A 25,272-nucleotide genomic window follows, 5' to 3' on the forward strand; every position below is an offset into this window, starting at 1 on the left:
ATTTTTCAATTCTGGGAGTTTGTATTGAATTCTTTCTTTGCTAGTCCTCCCCCTCTTTTGTCGTCTCTCTTCTATTTCACAAATCCCCATTATTTGGACCTCCTGGGCTACTCTTCTAGTTTTCTCACCTTTTCTCCCCTACTTATCCACCTCTTTGTTTTTTTATTCTACCCTTTTGAGAGGTTTCTTCAACTTTCCAATTATTCTACTGCGTTTTTCATTTTTGCCAACATATGTTTAATTTCCAACCACTCCTTTTTGTCCTCTGAATATTACTTTTTTTAAGTAGCATCCTGTTCTTATTCCTAAGTTGCAATATCTTTTATCTCTTTAAGCACTTAATGAATTTTCTCCCTTACTCTCCCTCTCTCTTATAAGTTTACTTCTTCCTATGTAGTCTGTTTCCTCCAGATTGCTTTTTCCCATGCATTTGGTTTTCATTTGGTCTGTCTTATGAGAACCTATCCTCAGATGTCTGGTAATCCTTGGCCATCTGCTCCTCTGAGGAACAGGGAACAAAATGCTGATTGATAGCTCTGAATAGACAGGTGGGGTTTGCTGACTGCAGAGTTTCACTCTATGGTGTGATCAGGTTGCACTCTTTGGTTGGAAAACTCCAATATCTGTATCTTTAGGTCTTTCTCTCCAGAGAGCATTTCACCAAACTCCTGCTGAGGGTATAGGCCTGGCTGCCATCATTCTTAAAGAAAGAGGGCCTCAGCATCCAGTATATATACACTCACTTAGTCCCCTGATTTGTGTCCCATCAACCATCCTCCACTGGGCAGGAAGTCTTCTCCAGAGAATATGGCTCCATCATCCTGCCAGAGGGGTCTGGCTCTTCTCTGTGGAAAAGAGGAAAGGGTCCGGAGAGCTGACTCCAAACTGGCAATCTTTATTTTATCTTCTGTTTCCTACGCAGATACAGATACACACACTAGTCCAGATTCGTCTAACATACCTCCTCCTGTACATTGGGAGGTGATGCATATAAACTGAGTTGGTTCTCAGCTTTCTCCTCTGCCCACTGAGGATGTAAACTTCTCAAGTTTGCCTTCCAGCTTTCTCCCTCAGTCCTGTCACCTCCTCGTCCCTTTGCCTTATCCATGAGTATCTATGCCTTAAAAAGTGCCTTTACTTCATTCTGTGGGGTCTCAGGAGAGAGTCAAAGCAGATGCGTTTTCAATCTGACATCTCTATCCAACAGCCCATCATCTCTGTCTCCTTATTTGCTAATTGTCCATCTCCCCTCACTACAACATAAGCTCCACGATGGCAAGAACTGGTATGTTTTGGTCATCCCTGTAGAGTGGATGACACATACTAGATGCTCAATACTTGATGAATAAATGGATACATGCAAGAAGAAAAGAAGATCCCTCCAGCTCTACTTCTGTTTTGTAAGTTTTGCCTCCATTTCCCAAATTTAGTCTAACTTTCCTTCTCTTGAGCATGGCCCTTTAACCCAAAGACATTGCACTTCCCTGTTTACCAACTTTTATTCTTTCCTGGCAGTTTTTTTCTTTTTCCTGGCTCACTGCTCCCTCTCCTCTCTCTTGCTACTACCTGGCATCGACTTCAGTGTCAATTTCCATGAGGGAGATTGAATTTTCACTCTGTAAAGCACACCTGCTACATTTGTAGGAGCTGGGGAAATACAAAGAGAGAAGACTTGGTTCTTATCTTTTCTGAATAAACATAATTTAACTAACTCTCTTTTAAAAAATTAAGAGTCCTTTTGAGGCTCTAATTGAAGCTAGGTTTAAAAAGAAAAGTCCAAAGGAACATCAAATAACCAGACAGCCAGGAGCAGATGGGTTAATAAGAAAAGATTTGGGGATGGGGAATTTGAGGGATTATTGGGAGGAAAAGAGGACTAAGCTTCTAGACAAAGAAAAGCCAAATTAACACTCAGAGTGCTCACATTCACCCTTATCCTTCCAAACCCTCCTCCTCTCCGTCCCCTGGTAAAAACCAGGGCTAAATTGAAAAGGAAGAAAATTTCTCATTTTTTCTTTAGGAAAGTATTTATTGAATTTTCTAGGATGTTTCAGCACTAGGGAATAAATCATGTGTGGTATCCGCTCTTACGAAGTTAGAGCCTTGTGGAAGAGTCAGACTACAAACAGGTAAACAGACAGTACAAACGGTAGCAGGGCCTTTGAGGGAAGTGAGTAGGATTCAGTATCAGAAGATAACAGATGGGTGCACCTGGGTGGTGCAGTCAGTTAAAGCATCTGACTCTTGATTTCAGCTCAGGTCATGATCTCAGTGTTGTGACAGTGAGCCCTGCGTCAGGCTCTGAGCTGGGCATGGAGCCTGCTTAAGATTCTCTCTCTCCCTCTCCCTCTGCCCTGCCCTTCCTCTCCCTCCCTCTCTAAAAAGAAATAATAATAATAATAATAACAACAACAGAAGGGACTTCCTTAGAAGGGGGTGGACAATGAAGTCTCCTCTGAGAAAGAATGATGATTCTAGTCATTTATTTTCCACTTTTCCCACCCAAAGTACTCTTTATCCTTTAGAAAGGTTAACTCTCCCTCATGTGCAGACACGTTGTTAGGTTATGTGTGGTCCTATCCTCAAATCCAAGGAAGGATCCTGTTGGTATAAGCAAGTCCAATTCCTCCCCACTGTCTTCATGTCAGTTTAGACATGGGAATAGACACAGGAATGTGATACAACTTAGGCCAATGAGAGAGACAGAACCCCTGTCCTTGAATAGGAGTTACCAGAAGAGACTCTCTCTCTTCTCCTGGATATGACGGTGTGAGGATGTGAGTCTAGAACAATGACAGCCATTTTGTGACCATGAGGAAAGAGCTACCGCTGTACAGTAAGTGACAGAAATAGGGTCCTCAGTGACATACATCAAGCCTTTTTTGAAGGCAAGCACTATTTCTGGACTTGTTAGATACAAGAACAAATAGATTCCCTTTTTTATTTAGGGTAGTTTGAGTGGGATTTTCTCATTTGCAATCAAAACAAAACAATCATAACTACTAGAGAAGTGACATTTAAGCTGAAGACTGAAAAGAACTAACCAAGAAAGAAGAGGAAGTAGGAGCATTCCAGGCATAGGAACCAGCCCTGAGAAAGCCCTAGGGAAAGAAAAATCTTAGTGGATTCAGGAAACTAAGAGGAGGCCACTGTGGGAGCCACAGGATAGAGTGAGCTCAGGCCACACTGGCAAGCAGGGGGTCATGGGAAGGAATTCAGATGTTTGGATTTTATTCTAAGGAAATAGGAAGGCCCACTCAGATTCATGTTTCATAATGATGTGGTTGCTGAGTGGAGAATGAGCTGGACATGGGCAAGAATGAAAGAGGAATATCAGAAAGGGTCTTGTGGTTTTCCAAGTAAGAGAATTCTTGGGCTAAGGTGATAGTGTGTATGTGTGTGGGGGGGGGGGAGGTGATATAACAACAAACTTTACACTTTTTTAGTCATTTCTTTCATTTATTTGTTCAACCACAGGTAAAAAAAGTCTCTATGTATCACTGTATTAAAACTGAAGACAAAGATGAAAACACACATTCTCTATCCACAAAGAAATTTCCATTTAGAGGGAACAGCCAGGTAAATGTCTGTAAGAATATAAAAAGAGCTATGGTGGAGGTAATTACAAGATGCTGTAGGAACATTAGCGAATAGGCACGAAGTTAGCCCGAGAAAGTCAGCTATGGCTGAGGAGACAGAGACTTGAGTTTGTGTTTGTCACAAAAGTCAGCAAGAAGGATATTCTAGGCAGGGTAGAATGCCTTGGTGGAAAGACATGGAGGCTTTAAAAGAGTTTGTACTCAGGAAATAAGTAGTCAGGTATTTCCAGAGCTCCAGTTCCAAGGAGGGACCATAGTAGAAATGGTAGTCTCCACATTTCTCAGCCCCCCTGCTGTTAAGTGATAAACTGGCCAATGGGCTGTGGGTGTCACTTTCAGGCTAAAGGACAGCACTCATGCTCACCTTCCAGCTCTCTCTTTCTCCTCCATGGCAATTGTGGAGGTTTCGTCATGGCAGCTGGATCTCTAAGTCAGTGCATAGAAAACAGGTCCTTTGGAGAGTCATCCAGACTTGCAGAACACTTTGTATAAATGAGAAATAAACTTTTGTTGTATTAAACCACTAAGATTTTGGAGGCTTTTTTTTTTTTTTTTTTTTTTTTTTTTTTTTTTTAGTATATAACTTAGCCTGACTGATATATAGAGTGATGGGGATAAGACCAGACAGGAGAGCAGAGACCAGACCACAAAGAAACTTGGTGGTCAGATGCCTTGCTCAAAGACTGGGCTTTCTCTTGTAGGGACTTAAGAATCATCAAAGAGATGAGAGTGACATTATGAGACCATTCTGGCCACAGCAAAATGGATGGATGGATGGATGGATGGATGGATGGATGGATGGATACTTGGATTTAGGGCTTGAAGGGTAGAAGTAGCTCTGAAAAGCAGAGCAACTAGAAGAGAGGTTGAAAAATAGTATAAGAGAAAGATGATGACAGCATGAATTAGGGAAATGGTACCAGAATAGTGTATAAGTCTGACATATATTTGGAAGGAGAATGCACAGAGATTGTGAGTGAATATTCTATAGGGGCAGGGATGAGAGGAGACAGAGGAGGGAAGTTTTGACTCACTTAACCTCCTACTTTCTCAGCCCTGGTAACAAACAACCTTAATCACTATGGGTCCAACCACTGTCAGTGCCAAGAAAGGACCAGGAAGAAGAGCTGAAGGAGAAGGCTTCCGAGCAAAATGAAACACACTGGCCATGAGTGAAGGGAACCAGGAGACCAGGTCTGAGCCTTCTGACTTGAATTATTTCATTGAACCTCTCTGGACTTCAGTTTTCTTACCTGTAAAATGAAGTCATTGGACTCAATGATCACAGGATCTCTTTCCATTTTAAATATCATAACTCTCAAAAAAGAAACAGATGAATGGGGAAAGGAAAGAAAAGTAAGAGGGTAAAGAAGGTAGATGAGGAAAAAAGCTAGAACCAACAAGGGAAAAAAAAAAAGACAGAAGGAAAGAGAAAAAAACAGGTGTGATTACTTAAAATGAGATCCTTGAACCCCTGGGTTATCCCAGCACCGCATCAGCTCAATTTAGTCAAAGTTCAGTTACATGGTGTAAGTATATTTTATCTCAGCTAACATATGTTCTTGCTTATTGAATTTGTACTTTTAGTCATTAATATTATGATTATCCCTAATTGACAAAAAGGGATCAATGACTCAAAGTGGTACTGATGAAAAGTTATGTAAATACCATAACTCAAGATCATATCTTACATGTAAAGAACAGATTCAAGGACAAATGAAGGGAGGTAAAGCAATTTGTGCTGGGAGAAGTGAGAATATGACTGTGCCAATCAAGCTAACAAAAATGTAAGTCTGTAAGAATAGGAAGCATGACGAGAAAAATCTGAAAACTGGATTGTAGTGGACTGGTGAGGCATTTACCCCTAGCCCTCCAAGGTGACATCTATTATAAAAATGATTTCCAATAACAGCAGAAAACCATAAAAACTTCACTGGTATTTTCCCACAAAGCACAATGACTTCTTTGATAGAACAATAACGTTTTTCCAGAACAACTACAAACATTGTAAGGGCTTCCCAACACAAAATAGATGAATTTTATTGCTAAAAGTGATGTAGAAACCAAAACTACAGAGGCATCATAAAGGATGCGCTCTTCACAAAAATAGGGATATGCCGCACTTTTGCCAAGAAGTTTATAAAAACAGCTACAAAGGTAATGATAATATTATGCTGGGAAAGAAGCAGAACTATCAGCAAGATTTCGCTATGAAAGAACATTGGTAGATGTTGCATAATATCAGTAGTTTATCCCATAGGAAAGAGCTGGTATCATGTTTGTGTAGATATTTCACTTTCTATCTGGACAAAATTCAGTGCAGCGAGAGGGCACATATATGAAAGAGAAGTACTCCCCCGAGCCTCTTTTTTTTTCAACAGCTTTATTGAGATATAATTTATATGCCATACAATTCCCCCACTTAACACAAGTCAGTGGTTTTTCGTATGTTGCATTACTCATCTTTTTTAATTGTGGTAAAAATATATACATTAAGTTTGCCACTTTAACCATTTTTAGACATACAGTTCAGTGGCATTAAATACATTTAGTGTTGGGCAGCCATCACCACTATCTATAAGACTCTTTTCACTGAGATATAGTCCATCTGATGATGGTTTATCACTGAAGAATCCATGTTCTACGTAAAGACGACTTTCAATGCTTATTTTGTGAGTTGTGATGTAACGTGGGAAAGTATAGTGGCATCAGTTTTGGCGAAGTTCATCTCTGTGCTTCAAGGAAGGAATTCCCAGTGAGCTGAAGATAGCACATCTGAACACCAATCTACCCACTGCTCCGTCAAAGAGATCAGTTGGCCATCAGCAACGTGTCTTGATGCCTTGATGGTTTTGAAAGTGTTTCCCCAGGAAGCAGGCTCTGAGGTGGAGATTAGCATACAGGATGTGTATGCTATAATTAAGGCATATGCTTGGGATAGGCATCTGTTGAAGAGAAAGAAAAGATGCAAGAGTAAGCAGAGGGAGACGCTGAGTGGCAGTATACCAACAAACTCCTCAGCCATCCCCCATGGAGCTATGGATCTAGGAGATAGCTCTTCAGGGCTTAACTGAATTGAGGGGTTGGGACTGAAACTTCCTACCCCCTTATGGATCAGTCACTGGATATAAGCTGTCCCTTGGCAAGGAAGTTTCTTTAGCCAAGTCAATCACCCAAAGGGGCTAAAAGCTGAGAGCCATCTTCTAGCTGCATTCCCAGCAGGAAGAGGAATTTGTCCTCCTGCCCTAAGGGAAGATCTGGGAAGAGCATCCTCGTATCTAGCACACTCCACCCCTTGCTCATCTCAGATCCATTTCTTCACATGGCTCTGGGAGCAACTCTGACATTCCCCAGGAAACTTAGGAGAGGAATTTAGTGAGATAAACTATTGCCCCTATCATTGCAGCTGGTCTCAGGGCTGTAACCAAATTTCCCACCTCTACAACTGGTTCTGGATTCTCCTCCCCCTTAGCTAGCACATTGATTAGTCTCACTGGTTTTTCTGGTGGCATGACACAGACCCTCACAAGTGAATGGTCACTATGCCTATTTCAGGCCAGGGTGGCTGAACTTGTCCAGTTACTATCAAAGTTGGATAAGGAAGTTCAGAGAGCTACCCAAGTAAATCAACTGAATGCCATATTCCTCCCTGGTCTCATTGTATAACAGCAGCCCTACCTCTTCCTCATGATTAGGACCAGTTGCCCCTGCCAAGATGGTGACTCCTCTGCTTACCTGCTGATCCCTTGCCACAAGGAGCCTGAAGTGTGCAGGTAGCAGCCATAGCTTCTAGTTCAATGGGACTGTTGCTTTGTCCCCTGACAGAAGTGTTCATGGTCTTCTTTAGGAGCTAGGATCTCTCAACCATAAAGCCCAGAGTTCTGGGAATGAGAAGCATGAATGTCTATGCTGCTGGGCCCATGCATAACCTCCATTCTGGCCACCATGGCTACTTTATTCATGCCCCATTGGACCAGCACTGGGGGAGTTGATGACAGAGACTGGCTGCTGTCATATGGCCAAGTTGCCTTGTCTACTTGATTGTTTAGTGCTTCTTCCACACTGGATGCTGTCTGTGTGCTTTATCATGAAAAACAGAGATCTCTTCCCTTATTTCCTACTCCCATATGCCTATCCACATGAATTGACCCCAGACATCCTTGTTTCTGACCTTCCCATCTTTCTCCTTCCAGGCCCCGTAATTACCCACTCACCACTGATCTAGAGTGTGAATATATTCTAACCTTTAGGTCACTTCTCCTTCTGCCCAAAGGTGCACCACCAGAAGCCCTATTCATTGGGAGAATTTTCTGTCATCATTTCTCTCAAGGCCACCCTGAAAAGGACGTAGTGCAATCACCATTTCAGTTTAAACATACCTAGTCAAGCCATGCACAAACCAAGCTCAGAGTTTTTCCTCTTCTATCAGCTGGTCATAGAGAATCCTTCATAGTCACAGAAGTGAACTAAGGGGGTGGCGCCTGGATGGCTCAGGAGTTTAAGCATCTGCCTTCAGCCCAGATCTCAGGGTCCTAGAATCACGTCCACATCAGGCTCCCTGCTCAACGGGGAGTCTGCTCAGTGGGGAGTCTGCTTTACCCTCTCCCTCTGCCCTCCCCCTCCCCCCACTTGTGCATTCCCTTTCTCTCTCTCTTTCTCTCTCCCTCTCAAATAAATAAATAAAATCTTAAAAAAAAAAAAAAAGAAGTGAGCTGAGGGAAGGGCACTGGTGCAACCATGGTAAATGACATGGGGCTCTAGATTCCCTTTCTCTGCAGTTTCCTTGTGCCCTCTGGTCCTATTCATGCTCAATCCTGGATGTACCGATTCCATTTTACTGTGGACTGTTATCAGGCCTTCTCAACCTTAGAAGGCTGACTAAATTCAGTTCATTATGGGTAATTCTGGCCATATGGTCACTTGATGTACCATCATGATCAAGAATGAAGCTTCTACTAGACCCCACAAGTTATTTTTCAGAAGGTATATAATTCTCATTGCAGATGGCATTGCCTTGTTCCAGAAACCTAAGGGTCTACATTGTAATTCTCCTACTGGGTTTGCCATAACCTCCACCAGGCATCTTTTCCCACTACTAATATCTCCAATACCATAGGGTCTACCTGGTCATATGGCCTAAGCCTGTACCTGCTCTGGGCACCAGTCAAAGCTGACAGCCTTCCATTTCATCTATATGAACTAGAGCAGTACTCCCAGATATGGAATATGTTGTCTCCAGAACCAGAAGAAGCTTACCAAGAGTTCTATGTTATGCTTTCTTTTTTGTGGTGGGAGGTATATGATGCAACAATTTGTTCTTTCCTTTGGAAGGGATATCCTGGCATGCCTCAGAGTAGGAGACCCTAAATATGTTACTGATATGGTGGGTCCCTGAATCTTTATAGGGCTTATGTCCCACCCTCTGAAGTGTACGCATTTTACCAAAATAAGACATATGCAACCTTATTAGCATGATATCATTCACACAATAGACCAAAGTAATATTCTATAGCATGTCCAAATAATTCAGACTATTTTATGACAGAGGGCAGGAGAATTAACATGGTCTTGGGGCAAAACCATAAGTGGATATTTTTGCCCTTTCCAAGTCAATACAAGTTGTTTCTGATCCTCTTTTCCAATAGGGTTGAAAAAGAAAGTGATAGCCAGAGGAATGACCACATATCATACACCTCAGGCCATGCTACTCTGTTCAACAAAAAAGTTGCAGTTGGGGCTAGTAGTTGGTTAAGTTCACAGTGGTCATCTTTCAGGATTGATCTACTGTGTTCAGGTGCTGGGTTGGTCTACTAAGTGTGATATGATTGGGACCACCATCTGGTATATTTAAGACTGGTACTAATATCTGTTATTACCCCCAGAATGCAATATTATTTCTGGTTTTCTCTCTTGTCAGTGGGCAGTGTGGAGAAGGGCCATTTCAGGAGTTTCCATCTGACCTTTACTGTATCTCTTACAAGACCCACAGGAGAAGAATCCAATGTGGGGGTTGTGCCAACTACTAAGTACATCTACTCCAATCATAAATTCAGAGACTGGAGAAATAATCATCAGGTGGGTCCACAGATCCAGTGAATTTACTGTGAGCCATACCTGACCCAAAACTCCATTTATTACTGGCTTTCGTATACCCCTACTATCAAAGGGGCCCAAGATTATGCTCTAGGTCTCCAGGTTTCAGTGTCAACTCTGACTCTGTGTTCAACAGTCTTTGAAAATGTTTGAGCATTCCCCTCTTCCCAGGGCAAAGTTACCAGAATAAGTGGTTCATAGTCCCTTTGGGGAAGGACAGAGGGATTCGTTTCTGAACACACTGAGGTGTTTCAAGATCCTTCCTCCCGGAGGCCTCCTTCATTAGATAGGTTCCTGGTTCAAAAATTGACTCATGTCCAGAAACTGGGCAAGGGATCATGAATTTTTATTGAAATAGTGGCTCCTGATCATCCATCCATGTTTCCTTTAGGGTAGCACATTTATGGGCTGCCCAATTCTTTTGCCCCTAAGGATACTGAGTTCTAATAACTATCTCTACAATGACCTGTGGGTCAGGTGGCCTCCTTGGATACCATTTGACCTTGCTTCCCATTACAGTAATTGTCCCCACCTGGCTTCTGACCATAAAGCCCTGCCAACAGTCTCTACCGTTCTGGATTCCTTTGATCCCTGATATCTGTGAACCCAGTTCTGTATTATCATTTCCTATTGTTGGGCCTGGAATACAGAAGACAAGCACCACTGAGCTTCTTAGTGATGCACCAGTATTCCTTATTGCTTTGGTCAATGGTGTGTCCTCCTGGCCCTTCCATAGAATGTAATCATTGTGTGGATTTTATACCCTTACATAGTATATCCACTCTCATGTGCCCACTTCTCTGAGCCTTTTAATTCCTTCTTCCACCATCTGCCACAGAAATTCTGTCATTTCTGTTTCTATTAGCGTAGACTATCATTTTTCCCACACTTCTAAGAGCCATCCTTGCCACATGTTTACCATTTCCTGGGGCTCCTTACCACGGTGTTAAATCCAATATCTCAGAAGAGCGCTCCCATGTTGATAAACTCCCCTTTATCAAATGTATGATCTGCTCTTCTCAGTCCTGCACTCTCAGCATCCAGTGCTCTCCTGGATCCTTGGTATAAGTTGGCTAGGTCCTGCACTTCCCTCCCTGGACAGGGCCAGCATGTCCTCTCCTGGGTTATGTTATGATTTAGCCCTAGCCATTGATTTAATGAACAGAAAAGGAAGGAAAGGAAGAAATGCATGTTGTCTTATAGGGAAAGGTCTCTGTGTCATCTTCAGGCAAATTGGAGATGTGGGTCATCTGTGCAGACTCAGAGGGCTCAGGTGATTCTCAGGATTCAAGATATTTGGATGCATCAACCTAGGTGTCCCAAGCCCATGTTTCAGTGTCCCATTTTTTTCCAACCAAGACCTTAACCTTATAATAGCAGACAGCCTTGGCTGGGGATTTTAATACATTTTTAGAGCTCAATTACTCTTAAAATTAGATCCTGGGCCAGATCCTTAGCAGTCTCTCCTATTGAGGAGATGAAAACCTCTTTGTATGCTACTAAGGAGGCCCTTTGAATTTCACACTTAGATTTTGACTACCAGTTAATGACTCTCAGATTTTGGTCCTGTTTCCAGGGTGAAGTTTAGTTATAGCTACCAAATTCCACCGTCCTTAAAGTTACCATTTCCCCTTTATTTCTGAAAAGCCTAATACATTGCATGAGCCATCACATTGTCTGCCATCTGTGTAACATCCCAGTTCACCACCAATAAGAGTTTCAGTGGTGCTACCACATTAAAATAGGGGCTATCTGTGCCCCACATACACCAGTGATGGGGGTTCTTGCTACCAGCAGGCAGCATGTGACCTGGACCCAAACTCCCACCCCAGTGACTGCTTTCTCCAATCTCTTCTGGTGCCAATTACCACAGACTGGATTTCTGCCAGGAGCAGATTTGAGAGATGTTAACATGCAGGGCATTTATTAGGGCTTATTCTTAAAACCAACACTTACAAAAAAGAGAAAGGAAGCAGAATTGGGCAAAGGGAGAATTTGAGCTGTGATACAGTCCTAAGTCAACCCCACAGGGAGTTCTGAAGCTGGGACGACCCTTCAGAGTTGTCCCCAGTTGGAACAGTGGATGGAGCCTCTCTACCCCCACACTGAGCAGTCAGCCCCTAGAAGGAGAAATGACCTTGAGTGAGGCATTTTTCTTTGTCATTGTCATTTCATTTCAAGGAGAGCTGATGAGGGCTTATGGCTGAAAGCCGCCTTCCGGTTGCACTCCCCGCAACTGGGAGGTGTGACCGACAGAAAACAAGTCCTTCATTTCTGGAGAGAGATCTGTGCAGCCAACACCACAGCACCCACCACAGAGGAAATGGTGAAAAATTTCAATTATGAAATTGCAGTCACCGATAGATAATGACATATGTTAGCTCCTCACGAGGAAGGAGTTTTGAAACAAAAGATGAGATAAAAATAATTTCTTCATGGATGGACCTCAAGGGCATTATACTGTATGATTTCTCTTATATGCAGAATTTGCTAAATAAACAAACCAAGCTCATAGATACTGAGAACAGAGCTATGGTTGCCAGAGGCAGGGGTGGGGTGAAGTAGTCTAAATAAAATGAAAATTAAAAAATAAAATAAAAATAAAAAATAATAATTTCTTCATGATCATTTCTATGATTTCCAGTGGCTTGCCATAAGGTACATATATGTCATTGACATATTCAGCATTATCCGTCACCTCAACCTGTATGAACATGTGAAGGATAAGATACCTGGATTTTTTTTTTTTAAAGACTGAATCATGTGGTGTAAACAGCTCAAAATACAAATAATAATAGGAATAATAATAATAATATTTTTTTTATTCATTGCCAGCGTTTAATGGCTTTCCTCACTTACAAGAAAGCAAAACCTACTATGTATTATTTTATACATTTAAATGCACACCTGAATGTGGCAATAAGACATAAATGAATACTTTCCAGAGCCAAATGGAACCCAAGGATAGACTAGGAACCTGTTTGCCATTATCTCCTGATTTGCAGCATCCAATTGTCCCACATTTAAGCATGATAATCTCATCCACTGAGCATCTGACAAACATCAGATACAGTCTTCAGAGAGCACTCTCACCATAATTTCTGCATCTGTGTAAGACTGAGATATCCAGAAGCAAATATATGTGCTTTTCCCCAAACCTTCTAATTGAGATATGATTTCCTAATTTAATAAAATAGGGAAAAAATATTTAAAAAGAAATAAGAAAAGACAAAAGAAGCAAAAAAAAATGTACCTGGTATAGCCCAGATTGATGACCAAGTGGTTGATACAAACAGATTATGAATGTCGTAATGTAAGATTCCCAATATCTTTCTCTTATTTCACTTAGCATGATACCATCTAGGTCCATCCATGATGTCACAAATTTTACCCCATTTTATTACCCTCAATTTCATTATCATGTACATTTGTCTACTTGTTTGTTGCATGTCTTCCTGATTGAAACATAAGCTCACTGAATACAGACACCTTGTCTTTTCACCCCTGTATCCCCACCACCTAAACCAGTGTCAGGCACAAAGCACACACTTACTAAACACTTGCTGAATAACTCACTGAATGACACTTTGACTTATCCATCCATCCATCCATCCATCCATCCATCCATCCATCCATCCATCCATGTATCCATCATGTACTTATGCATCCATCATAGGAGAAAGCCATGCATACTAGTGAGTGAGTTTTATTATCTACTTCAAGGACTGAGTAAGTTTTATACTTATATTATGTGACATAATATTCTGGAGAAGGAGTTCTAAGATGAAAGTCCATAGACCCAACACACTGGTGACTAGTGGAGTCGTCTTCCACCTTTATTTCCCCAGTGCTTCCAGGGGTAATGACAAGAGGGCAGCCAGCAAAAGAAAAAAGGACCTGGAACAGGCACAGCTGGAACTTGTGTCATCGATCTTATTATGCTTTGTGTTGACTTCTTATTTTAAAAACCTCCTCCCCAACACCTTGCTGACCCAGCCTAAATCACCCCTTTGTACAATACAGTATATATCTGATGCCCAATAATATATTCTTTGTTCTGCCTTCCCCCTGCCCATATAGTTCCATTTATTATCTAAACTTACTTAGGCATTTTCAGCAATCTTTTCATGTTGTTCCACACACATTTTCTAAAAAGCCAGCTGTGCAATTCAGACCATCCCTGGAGATTATTGACCAAGTTGGATTTGCATTTATGAGCACATAACTGAAGCTGACACGGGCTTTACCAGAATTGATAGCTCTTGGAATAATTTGCCATCACAGCATTTTACAAACAGCTTCATAATACATCTAAGGGCAAGGCAGGTTTTAATTAGTGTCACTAATAGCTAAGTATTCTGAGGTGAAATAATTAAGTGGCTGGACCAATAGGAGCAAGGGATGGAAGGTGAACTTGAAGTCTGTGCAAGTTTGAGGTGGTAGAAGTTTCCACCTGCCTTTGGGGTGGTGTTGGGAAGTTGTACTTTTTGCTGAGATGACTCTCCTGTTAGCACTGATCAGGAATTACTGATGGCAAACTTGGTTTCTATGCGTACAATATCATTTTGAAACACCCTTCTCTCTTTAGTTTTTCCTCTCATTTAATTGTGGTTCTCTATTTTACAAGCAAAGCAGCTGCCCATGTAGAGAAGAGGTGCACCGTTCAGATTCATGGTTTACAGTTTGCTAAATGTAAGCCTGAATAATCCTTTCATATCATTGGATTACTCTCCCCAAGCAAATTTTCCCAGCTTTCATCATGAGAATGGGCTCTCTGCCAAGAAACCACCCATCCCAGCTCAGGTCCACCTGGCCTTTCCCGGATTGTCAACTCTTCCATCTTCAGTCATTAAAAGGGCTTTCAGACCGAATATTTGCACAGCCATTTCTGAAAGCCGAACACAAAATCTTTGTTCCAAAGAGTCACTAATCTCTATGCAGGATTCTGATCTGAATTATTATCAGGAAAAGAGAGAGAAAGAGCCTTTGATCACTGGGTCAGTTTTCTCTTAATATCATCTAATAAGATCAAAATCAATTTATTTAAAGTTTAAATAATAACCACGGTCAGATCAGACAATTTAGAGATGATATACCTATTACTATTAGTGCTCTCTATAGGTGGCTGCATTCAGAAGGTAGGTTAAGAAAGCCATCCTAAAATTCCTAAATGCCCCATAAATGCTACATCAATTAAAGTTTTAATGGTTTTGTTTTTTTTTTTTTAATTCATGGTTATTTGCTGCCTAATTTCCTCCACAGGTCCAGAGAAGGGGACCTTCTTGGGTTTCAAAGGGAAAAGTTTCTTTGTGATTGCAAAACCAAACAAGGGGTTTGATTCACACACTCCTCTGTCAATCACGTCTGAAATTCTGAGCATGTATTAACTCTCACAGAGCCATACAATAGCACCTTGCTATTCAATCACTGATTTTGATCCATCCTCAGCTAATCTTGAACAACTGTAAGCAAGCAATTGGCAGGGGGAGGTGTGGGGAAAGAGCCCCTTTCCAATTCAGGTACCCTGACTCACAGGATTTTAGGACCTAAGGGCTGCATTCACTGCACAGGCAAACACCCAGACGTCCATTTTGAACCATTTTGATCCACACCACTAAATCCATTTAAAGTATCATGAAAACAAAAGGTTCTTCTGTACATTTTCCACTTTTTACTTTCAGGAGTCTGAGTGAATTCAGCTTTCAAGATGTTGAAAGTATACTCAAGAGCAATATGCTGGGTAGGCTTCCATTATGCTATTTTATTGATTTACTTGAGCCCAACAAGTCAAAAGTGGCAAGGGAGAAAAATGCATTTTTCTGTGGCCCAAGCCTGCCTTTCCCATTCTCTGGCCCTTCCACTGCTTTCCAGAGCTGCCACAGCCAAAGGAGGTGGAGGGTGAGGGAGGGGCCGGAGGGGCCGCAGGGGCGGGAGGGAGGGACCTCGCCCAGAAGGATAACAATCAAAGTTAGATAGAGCTCTAGCCTTTCACTACTCCCTTTCCTCCCATCTTCCAGAAGACACAGGCATCAAGGCCCTGCAATCCACTCTCCAAGGATGGCCCCTCTGGTTTAAATAAGGTAATCCTACGGTGGGAACTCTGAGGAAAATGAGTAAATGTCTTGTTATATGGCTGACTGACAATATATCTTATTTTAAAATATAAGTTCCTTGAAGACAAGGGACTATAATTTTTATGAAGAGTAGAAGGTGACATCTAACAAATGGTGATAAGCAACTACCTGGAACTCAGCTTCCATTCATAGAAGTCTGTTCGGCTTGATGTGCAGTCACACTCCCAAGTTTCACTTTGCATTTCTGGGTTCATCAAACCCTCAGATTTCAATGTTGAAAGTCAAAGCGAAACCCCCCATGAAGAAAACCACACTGATTTTTACCTGCTTTAATGTCAATGTTTTGAGAAACTAGCATTAAATCAGTCCACTTCACTCCACGCTCACCTTTTGGTCTCTATAAAAACCTCCAGTGAAGCATCAGCAACTTTGACTTGCCACAAAAATGCTCACCAACGAAAGGCTTTTTAATTAAATCCAAAGCCTTCATGTTGATTTTAAAATGTTTTTGAAGATCCCTGCAAGAATGTCTCATTTCAGTTAAGTATTTAAGGGTTGATAGAGGAAAAACAAGGCACTTGTAAATTTCAACCCATTGTAGGTGCTTTGTGAAAGCTTGAATCCCCCAAAACAAATGCCAAAACTATGTAAATTCCTCCCTTAATATGCATACAATAACACTGTCAAACAAAACAGAAAAAGAGAAACCCGCACAACCAGTGAGGGCAGAGGGGGAGGAAAGAGGAAGACCTTGGAGGGAAAAAAGATCCAAAGATGGATTTCTTTTTCACCCATTTCTGGAACAGATCGAATTGCACCTATTATTAGAGTAGGTCTGATTAGTAATGCTCATCTGCTTGAAATGCTCTCATCAGGCCCAGGGGCCAGTTGGTCTGGGGCTGAATTTATTCCGTTCCATTTACCTGGGGCCATCTTCATCATATTGGGCAGCATTTCTGGATACTTTTGTATATGTCCCTTTGAAAGGATAAGACAGGGGCCAGTGTGGTTTCTGTGAGGCCCCAGGGGAGTTGAGAGCCGAACTGAAGAACTAGGAAGGAAGCCAAGACCCTATTGCTGGGAATGTACAAACAGCAGAGGAGGAGTGGCCAAGTCAAGGACCTGTCATGGTCACAGAGCCAGAGCTGATCAGGAGGGAACAGGTTGGCTGGGATGAAGAAGGGAGAAGTCAGGGGCAATTCTAGAAGACTATCTAATGGGAATATTTGGACGCTTCACATCCTTTCTTTTAAAAAGGAAATGATAACCTTGGGCTTTAGTTTGCTGTCTTCACTGATAAAATTCAAAGGCCCCAAGTGGAAATTCCTCAGAGATGAAGATGAGGAGAATCAGGACCCATTTACCCCATACTGCATTGCCCACTTACTTTTCGGCCACTCCAGCTGGTGGCAATTTCCTTGTGGGTACTGCCTCTTATCTCTCTGTCCTTAGCACTTAGTCCAATGCCTGACATTTGGTAGACATTCAATAAAAGTGTTCAACTGAATGAATAAGTGGACAAATGGTCATGGGGGAACACTACTTGATACTTTCAATCTGGACAGTCTTGGGATGTTTTGGAGGCATTGGTTCCCAGGGTCAATTAAATATCATCAATCTCTAGGAAGCCCTGTGAGTGCTACCCTCCACTCAGTTTGACTTTTCTAGAATGAAAACAGCTGTTTCTTTTCTGGAAACACACAAGGAAGTGCCTTATGGGCAGCCCATCTTCCCGCCATTTTGCCTTGTAACAGTCTCTCTTTGCCTCAAAAATATAGTATGTGTGTTTCCAAGCTGCAAAGAAACCGTTGAAAATTAAACCACAGAACAGCATTTTAATGAGAACATGATTACCTAACACCCCACTGTGGTTTCAGATGGCCTTGTGCCAACCTTCCAAAGTGCTACCAGAAGCTCAGAGAAAAAAAAAAAGAAGAAGAAGAAAGAAAAAGAAAAAAAAAAAGTGATTAGCATCCCTTAGTGAAGGTAGCTTTCTTGGATGGCTTCCAGAAAGATCTCTCTAGAAGGACATAGGTTATTGGTGTCTGTAGTTCAACAAAACTTTCTTCCTGTTTTGAAAAATTTGAGAGAAAAAGTGGGGGGGGGCACCCTTGAATTGGTACATGATGTCCTCAACTAGGTGTTTTTAGCAGTGAGCTCTGCTGTGAGTGTCTGTACCCAGCACTGTCTATCTCATCAACTTGAATTCTGCGCACCCACTTGCTATTTCTGTAGGCTGGTTACAAGACCGCAGGTGTTGATGCTGTGGAGTGAAAGCTCCCCTGGCCCCTCAGAACAAAGCCCCAGCGAGCACTGTTCCTCCCTAGTTGGCAGCTTACGCTGTGCATGCCTGGCACTGGGCACAGAGAATAGGCTAGAGGCATTGGGGCTCACGCTGGGGTCGGGGTCGTTCCTTAGGGACATCCTTTCCTTGATCTCCAACTGGCCTAGCACTTCAGCATTTGGGGCTGTGGTTTCATTTCCATGTTGGGTTTCCTGACTTAACCCCTGAACCGCCTTTTGCAGTTATCTTCCTACCGGTTCAATGACAACCAGATGGCCCTGTGAGGCCACAGGAGAAAGCAGATTACAGAGCTGGGAGGCACTGCAGTGGAATTCCTTCATTCCACAGATGGAGAAATCAAGACCTGGAAGCAGTTTCAAGATTCACCCAAAGTCACACAACTATTCAGCATCCTGATTTCCAGGCTGTGGGTATTATTGCCCTAGTCATACTACCTCCAATTTCTTTCAGAAGAATGGCAATTTATTTATTTATTTTTAAGATTTTACTTATTTGAGAGAGAGAGAGCACCAGTGGAGGGAGCCAGGTAGAGGGACAGGGAGAAGCAGATGCCCTGATCAAGCAGGGAGCTTGACAGTGGGGCTCGATCCCAGGATCCTGGGATCCTGACCTGAGCCAAAGGCAGAGGCTTAACCAACTGAGCCATCCAGGTGCCCCATAACATGGTAATTTAAACAACCACTTGCACACAACCTGATGGGCACAGAGTAGGCATAATAGATGCTACTGTCCTTCCTTGCAAAGTATTTAGCACTGTGCTAAACCCTGATAAGGATTAGTGGGAAAGTACCGCAGATTCTTTTCCTCAAGCAGTTACTATATCTTGAAAGTATCATGAAAGTAACAACATGTACACATTCAGCACCCAAACAACACAACCTAAGTCAAAACAGGGTATAAGAAGATGCTTAATAGCGTGAGTATAATGAAAAATGAAACGCTCTGGTTAAGTTACTTGGTTTATCTTGAGCTTGTCTCTTCCAGGAAGACTTCCTGGATTTAGTTCAGGTTGGACTGTAAGTGCCTGTGCATTTGTCTAGATGTCAGTGAGCTCTATGAGGACAGGCTCCTGGCCAGCCTTGTGCACTGCTGTATTCCCATGTCTAGTACCTGGGAACATATTTGGTGCTCAGTAAATATCTGGGGAAGGAAGGAGCTGAATGTCCATTGGGAAACTTTGAGTCAGCAAGTGGGACTGAAGGTGAGCTCTAAGATTGGAAGGATTTGTATCAATGCGGAAGGTGGTCCAGAAATAGGTGGATAACACCCCACCTTCATGGAAAAATTATCACAATCTGGCCCAGTGAAAGGTCAGTTCCCATGAATGGAACAGTCATCTTTGATGAAGAGCATCAGGAAGGTGCTATTGGGTAGACCAACAAGGCCTCCCCAACTGGGAGGTCGGGGATGCAGAGAGGATGATGGCAACCAGAAGGAAGATGTGTTACCCTTTAAAAAGAAGAGAATTTAAAAAATCCAAGCCACGAGAAAGCTGCACACAGCAAACCACTCATTCATTTTTAGAATCTGATTTTGAGAACCATCTTCCTACACTTGGCAATGAAATCTTTTCGGCTTCCCCTTGGTAGCTGGGCTTTTTTCACTCCTCAACTTTAAGTTTCAACTCTTCTCAACACCGGAAAAGAAGCTGAGTTTCACCTTGGGAAAATGCAAAATAGTTAGCTGTCGTGAAGAAAAAATGAATTGCAATCTCAATCACAGATTTCTTTGAAAACACTGTGCTAAAGGAAATTCTAAAAGGACCACTGACTCATTTCAGCCAGTGAGCCAGGATGAACATTTAATGTGGTGACTCAGTGGCCAAGGAAACCACTTCTCTTTGGAGAGCAGTTGGTTCTGACTTTTCTTATCTGGAGGACTTTACCAAACAAACAAATATCATCTTTCACTTGGGGGCACCTGGTAGGCATTTACAAAAAAGAAAGGAGTTCCGAGAAAAAGAACTATAATTGTCAGCAGCAACAAGGGCTCGGTTTCTGCTATCTTAGAGCTCATCCACAGAATTATCAAAATCAAGGAGCAAAATGATTTTCGAGAAGGGGGTGTGAAGAAGGAACAATGAGGCATAAAGAACAATAGAATTGGGGCTATAAAATATGCCCCTCCCCCATGTCGAAGGCAGAAGGTGTTACCTTGGGGTAAAGCACTAGCAGGCATCTAATGTCAACTCATACCATTCTCACAAAACATTATCTTAGAGGAATAGGCAGGAAAAGGGGAGGCAGGAAGAGAGAGGAAGCATGCTCTTAGGGACGTCTACCTGCATTCAAATCCAACCTAGAGCAGACTTACTAGAAAAGTGTGACTTACCTCTAAAAATGGGTCCTAGACTGGCTCATGATAGTTCTGCTCCTCCCCAGGGGAAGGTCACCTGGAGGTTATAGGTTTAAGATCTCAATAGTCCCATAGGGCCAAGGTGTCATTGCACACAAGGCAGCAAAGCCCCATGCAGATGAGGATATATCACGTGATTGTCCTCACCATAGGAGCCATCCCTTTCTCTGGGCCCTTCTGGGAGTGGACTTGAACTTCCATGTGGCATCTGAAACAACCCAAGTCCCAGTGATCTTCTGGATCCTTATGACCAAAAGAAGAGTCTCTCCAGGAACCAGGCAGGTATTTTAGGGGGTGGGCTGCTACCCTGGAAGCAACCCTTTGTCATACACTGCAGCAGCCATGAGAAATGGTGGCTACCATCTTCCTGCTCACCACCAGACTCTGGGGAATCCAGTGAGGCATCCATCTATTACACAGTGCAGGAGACAGCATGCAAACATCTGGCTTCCCTGGTCTTACACTCCTTCACATAAAGAATAATGCCAGCTTCTGATACCTTTGTCCTCCTCCTTCCCCTGAATCCTTGACACAGGCTGCTATCAGCTTCTAAAGAGTGGTATCCCCAGCATCGGACTGGCACAGAGCAGGTGTGCCATAAATGTTGATGTTGATGGCTAAACTCATGCCGAGAAGTAGGTACCACTTTGCATTATCTCCATTTTGATGAGGCAACTGAGGCCCTAAAAACACCAAGTAACCTGCTAAAGCCCCTCAGTTAGTGAAGCCAGGTCTCTTAGCTCCAGAACCCAAGCTTTAAACAGATTCTGCTCCTGTGCCAAAGGTAGACTGGATACACAAAGGAATTGGGTGTGTCAGAGGCTTCTTACAGAGCACTTCCCCTCCCCTGATTTCAGCAGCATCAGTCTCTTACTAATGGACTAGTGCCTATTTTATGTTCACCAGTCTCAATTGTGGGTTGGAGGTCACAACTGTTTGTCCCTCCTCAAGAGCCGTCACACCCAATGTTCCCTGGTTTCATTTGTGCATTGGGGTTCCAACTGTCACTCCCCAGCCAGCACGTTGGTTTCACTTCCCCGGGCCCTAATTCATTCGTTTTGTTCTTTTTTTTTTTTTTTTTAAATAGGGATCTATCTACCAGGGTGGGTGTGAGAAGTAAGAAAAGGGGTGTAAACATAAAGCCCACAGGGGCCTCACCATGACGCTGTTCATGCATTAGTGAGCACTTAACAAACAAAAAGCATTGTAATGAAGTATTTTTGTCCTTTCATGGTAGTCCTGTGTCTCAACACTGGGCGACATCAGAATCACCTGGAACATAATGTCAAAGGCCTCATCTCAGCCCTACCCAATCAGAAACGCCAAGGTTGAGGTCCAAGGATCTGGAGTGTGGAGGGCCTGGGCTGAGCTAGATGTTCACCTTTCCAGAAGGTTACATAAGGGATTCCTGCCCAGGGTAGACGGTAGGTTTAGAGGACCTAGAAGCTTCCAAATAACTACCCTCTTATTTGGTTGGTTCTTCGTTGATAGCTCCCTCCTAAAAGCTGAATAGTAACTGGTATACAGAGAAATATTCCTTCTGTTCCATTCCATATTGGTTACCTCCCCAGCTCTCTCTCTGGTAGCCCCAGTAGGGGCAGGCTTTAGGCACCAGACAAAAAATACGCTTCCTCCAGGGCTGCCTTTCTTCTGTCAAACAAGAAGATCACTTTTAACAACCACAAAGTTTCGTGAATCACCAGATGAAAGCTGGTCATACTGTCAGTGTCTGTTAATGACGAACATTCTAAACACATACACGCACACACACACACACACACACACACACCCAGAAACTAACAAAACTATAAATTCAAGACACTTTCAAATAAATTTGGTATTTTATTAATCACAAAGCATCCACATGCATCTGAAAAGTTGTGGTGCATTATTTATTTAGTCTGAAGTAAGATTTGGGACTTGAGACTATGTGTATCCTTTATAAAAACTTCCCTGGAGGCCCATTGTCCAAAGACTGGGAAACAGTGAGTGCCACCCTGTCAGGGTCAAAGCTCAGTGGCCCATCCACCTGAACTCACTTGCTCCTGAATAGTAAATATCACTCGAAGAATTCAATTCTGAAATAGCACTGTTTGAAATGAGTCACCAATGAGTAGCCAAAGGGCCAGGAAAGTGATCTAAGGTCAAGAAGGAAGGAAAAAATGAATCTGAAAATAAACTCCACCTATTGCCATCGGCCACACTCTGAGAACTGAAGTTGGACACCCAAAGGTAGACCAGAACCCTCAGCAAAGCAACTATTATAGTGCAATAAAGGACTGGAAGCAAAAGTTGCCTATTTTCCTTAAAAATGACTGTGACACAATTCACAAGTAAAGGCACAAATGTAGGGCAAGTTATTCTCAATGTTCTGCTAAAGTTTATTTTTGTAGCTAAGGATCCCTGAAATGATTTTAACTGCAGGTGTCTTGGGTAGGACATCCCAACTATGTGCCCAACCAGGAGGTGAAAGCATAGTGGCATTGTAGACTCCCTGTAAGAGTCCAACTATTTTGCAAAGCTCTCCCCGGCACCCAGGTTTGAAATGGCTCCTTCCTCTGAACTACTGTGCCCCAGCCCTGGTGAGTCTCAGGTCTGAGGAGGGCAGGTGCCATCAGCTCCTTGTTTTCTGTAGAATTCATTTGTGACCATAAAAGTTATGAACATCTGGGGCGCCTGGGTGGCACAGCGGTTAAGCGTCTGCCTTGGGCTCAGGGCGTGATCCTGGCGTTATGGGATCGAGCCCCACATCAGGCTCCTCCGCTATGAGCCTGCTTCTTCCTCTCCCACTCCCCCTGCTTGTGTTCCTTCTCTCACTGGCTGTCTCTATCTCTGTCAAATAAATAAATAAAATCTTTAAAAAAAAAAAAGTTATGAACATCTGTATATGAACTGTTACTACAGTGCAGATGTTGATTTGAACCTTAAGTCTCTTCAAAGACCTGCATCCTTTCCTTCTGCCTCTTCTCCTATAGTACCACCTCTAACTGGTGTTCAATAAACCACATATAGATATGTTTTTATCTGACATATCGTCCTACCCCAAAGAATCAACTCTAAATCATACCTAGACAGAAAACTTAGACATAAGGATCTTGAAATCTACCCCCCCCTTTTTTTTTGGTCTGACAAGTTTTGCCACTTCTGATGGTTATCTCTTCAAGAGGTGCAAATAGATGAAGTCACCCCAATGACATCAGTAACAGGATATCATTGGCCCACAAGTCAGATGCAGGTATTGGTAAGAAACCAACACCCAGACTTTGAAAAATAAAAGGATAGCCTTCAGACTTTTTCTAAACAGCATCACCTCCCCTCCCAAACAGCCTCTCTCCCTGACCTCTCTTTATCATATCTGAGCTGAAATTCCAGTCACCTGACCTCCTCCTTCTTCCTCCACCCACGTCAGTGAGCACCAGATGCTAGTTCCTCAAGATCTCTTCTATTTATCAGCCTCCCACTACTCCCCAGCTAGCCCAGACCTTTACAATCCCCTGCCCCAGCTATCCAAATAGGTTTGTCTGCTCCCTCCACCTCAGCTTCCTTCTTCCAACCCATTCTACATTCTACTTAAGACTAGTTATTCTAAAGCATGACTCTGACCATATTATAATCCAACTCAAAATCTTCATGGCTTTGATGTTACTTGAAAATACGGTCCGGACCTATTCACCTTGCCTATAAAACATCTCTGCTGTAGCTTCAATGTACCTCCCCAGAGAGAACACTAACTTTAGTCCAATCAAACCGGCTGATCCCTGTTGCTGGCTCCAACCTTTTATTCATGCTTTCTTATTTTACTCCGAATGTTCTCCTTCCTGCCCAAATCTGTCCACATCAAAATCCTATTTATTTTTCATATACATCCTGCTGTATGAAAGACCCTCCTTCCCTGCTGCACCTTGTTTCTACTCTGTATGTCCTGTCCTTCCTGCTCTGGTGTGTATTATAGTTCTCTATGTTCCTTATCATCTCCCACGCCGCCCTTACACATCTTGAAACTAAGGACTGTGTCCCAGGGCCTGGCAGAGCTCTGCACACTGCAGGCATTCAAAATAGTTTACAGAAATAAGGAAGGGTGGGGTGGTGGGCAGGGGGAGAGAAAGGGAATGAAAAGTTCTCAGAAGTAAGAGAGAAGGAGCTCAGAAGGGCTCAGGAAGAGCTGGAAGAGAATCCACTAAGGAAGGAGAAGGAAGGTCCGAAAGAGAAATGGAAAAAACTAAATAAAATGCTGTGGGACAGATCCTGTGTAGTGGGAGAGTGTGTGTTCCAGATTTGCAGGGGAGAAGAACCAAGAACACTCGGTTGCCCATGAGAGGACTTAACACTGACCTTGATTTGATCCCAGGGGCAGATTTCCATTATTTCCTTATCTCCCCACCTCTCACAGTACGGCTGGAGTCCAGGTCGAAACCTGGTCCCTGTGATTTATGAATTCACCTTATTCACCTTAGTCTTACACTTCATCTAGATTTATTTAAAACATCTTATCTCTGTAATAGTTAACTCTGAATTAATGTTGTTCCAGTTCACAAAGTTGGCCTATAGGTTACTTTTATGATAGTCATATCAATCCTGCAAGATAGTTAACAGAATTCCCTGATAGGTGTCTGGCACTTCAGAGTCTGAAAATCTCCTCATCTCACACAGTCATCTTGTTCGGTATTCACTCACGTTTCTATTATTCCCTAATGCCAAGTCACACTCAGGGAAACCCTTCCACTACAGTCTCCAGGATACAGCCTGCTGCTTTACACTTCCATGTCCTTGCACATATGATTCTCTGGGTAGAATTCTTTTAGCGCTTCACAGTCTTCATCACTGACCAGGCACACCTGGTATTCTG

General features: G+C 42.7%; 1 long non-coding RNA gene across 1 annotated transcript in view; it reads right to left on the bottom strand.

The window, feature by feature from the left end:
- Positions 1-5,976: 5,976 nt before the first annotated feature.
- LOC103667677 overlaps positions 5,977-25,272 on the bottom strand; it is a 160,570-nt gene continuing 141,274 nt past the window's right edge. The window contains exon 3 of the long non-coding RNA XR_569814.2: positions 5,977-6,544. This is a non-coding gene — a long non-coding RNA (uncharacterized LOC103667677). The remainder of the gene's footprint in view (positions 6,545-25,272) is intronic.

Source organism: Ursus maritimus, unplaced genomic scaffold, assembly GCF_017311325.1.
Source record: "Ursus maritimus isolate PB19 unplaced genomic scaffold, ASM1731132v1 scaffold_1, whole genome shotgun sequence".
Classification (NCBI taxonomy): Eukaryota; Metazoa; Chordata; class Mammalia; order Carnivora; family Ursidae; genus Ursus; species Ursus maritimus.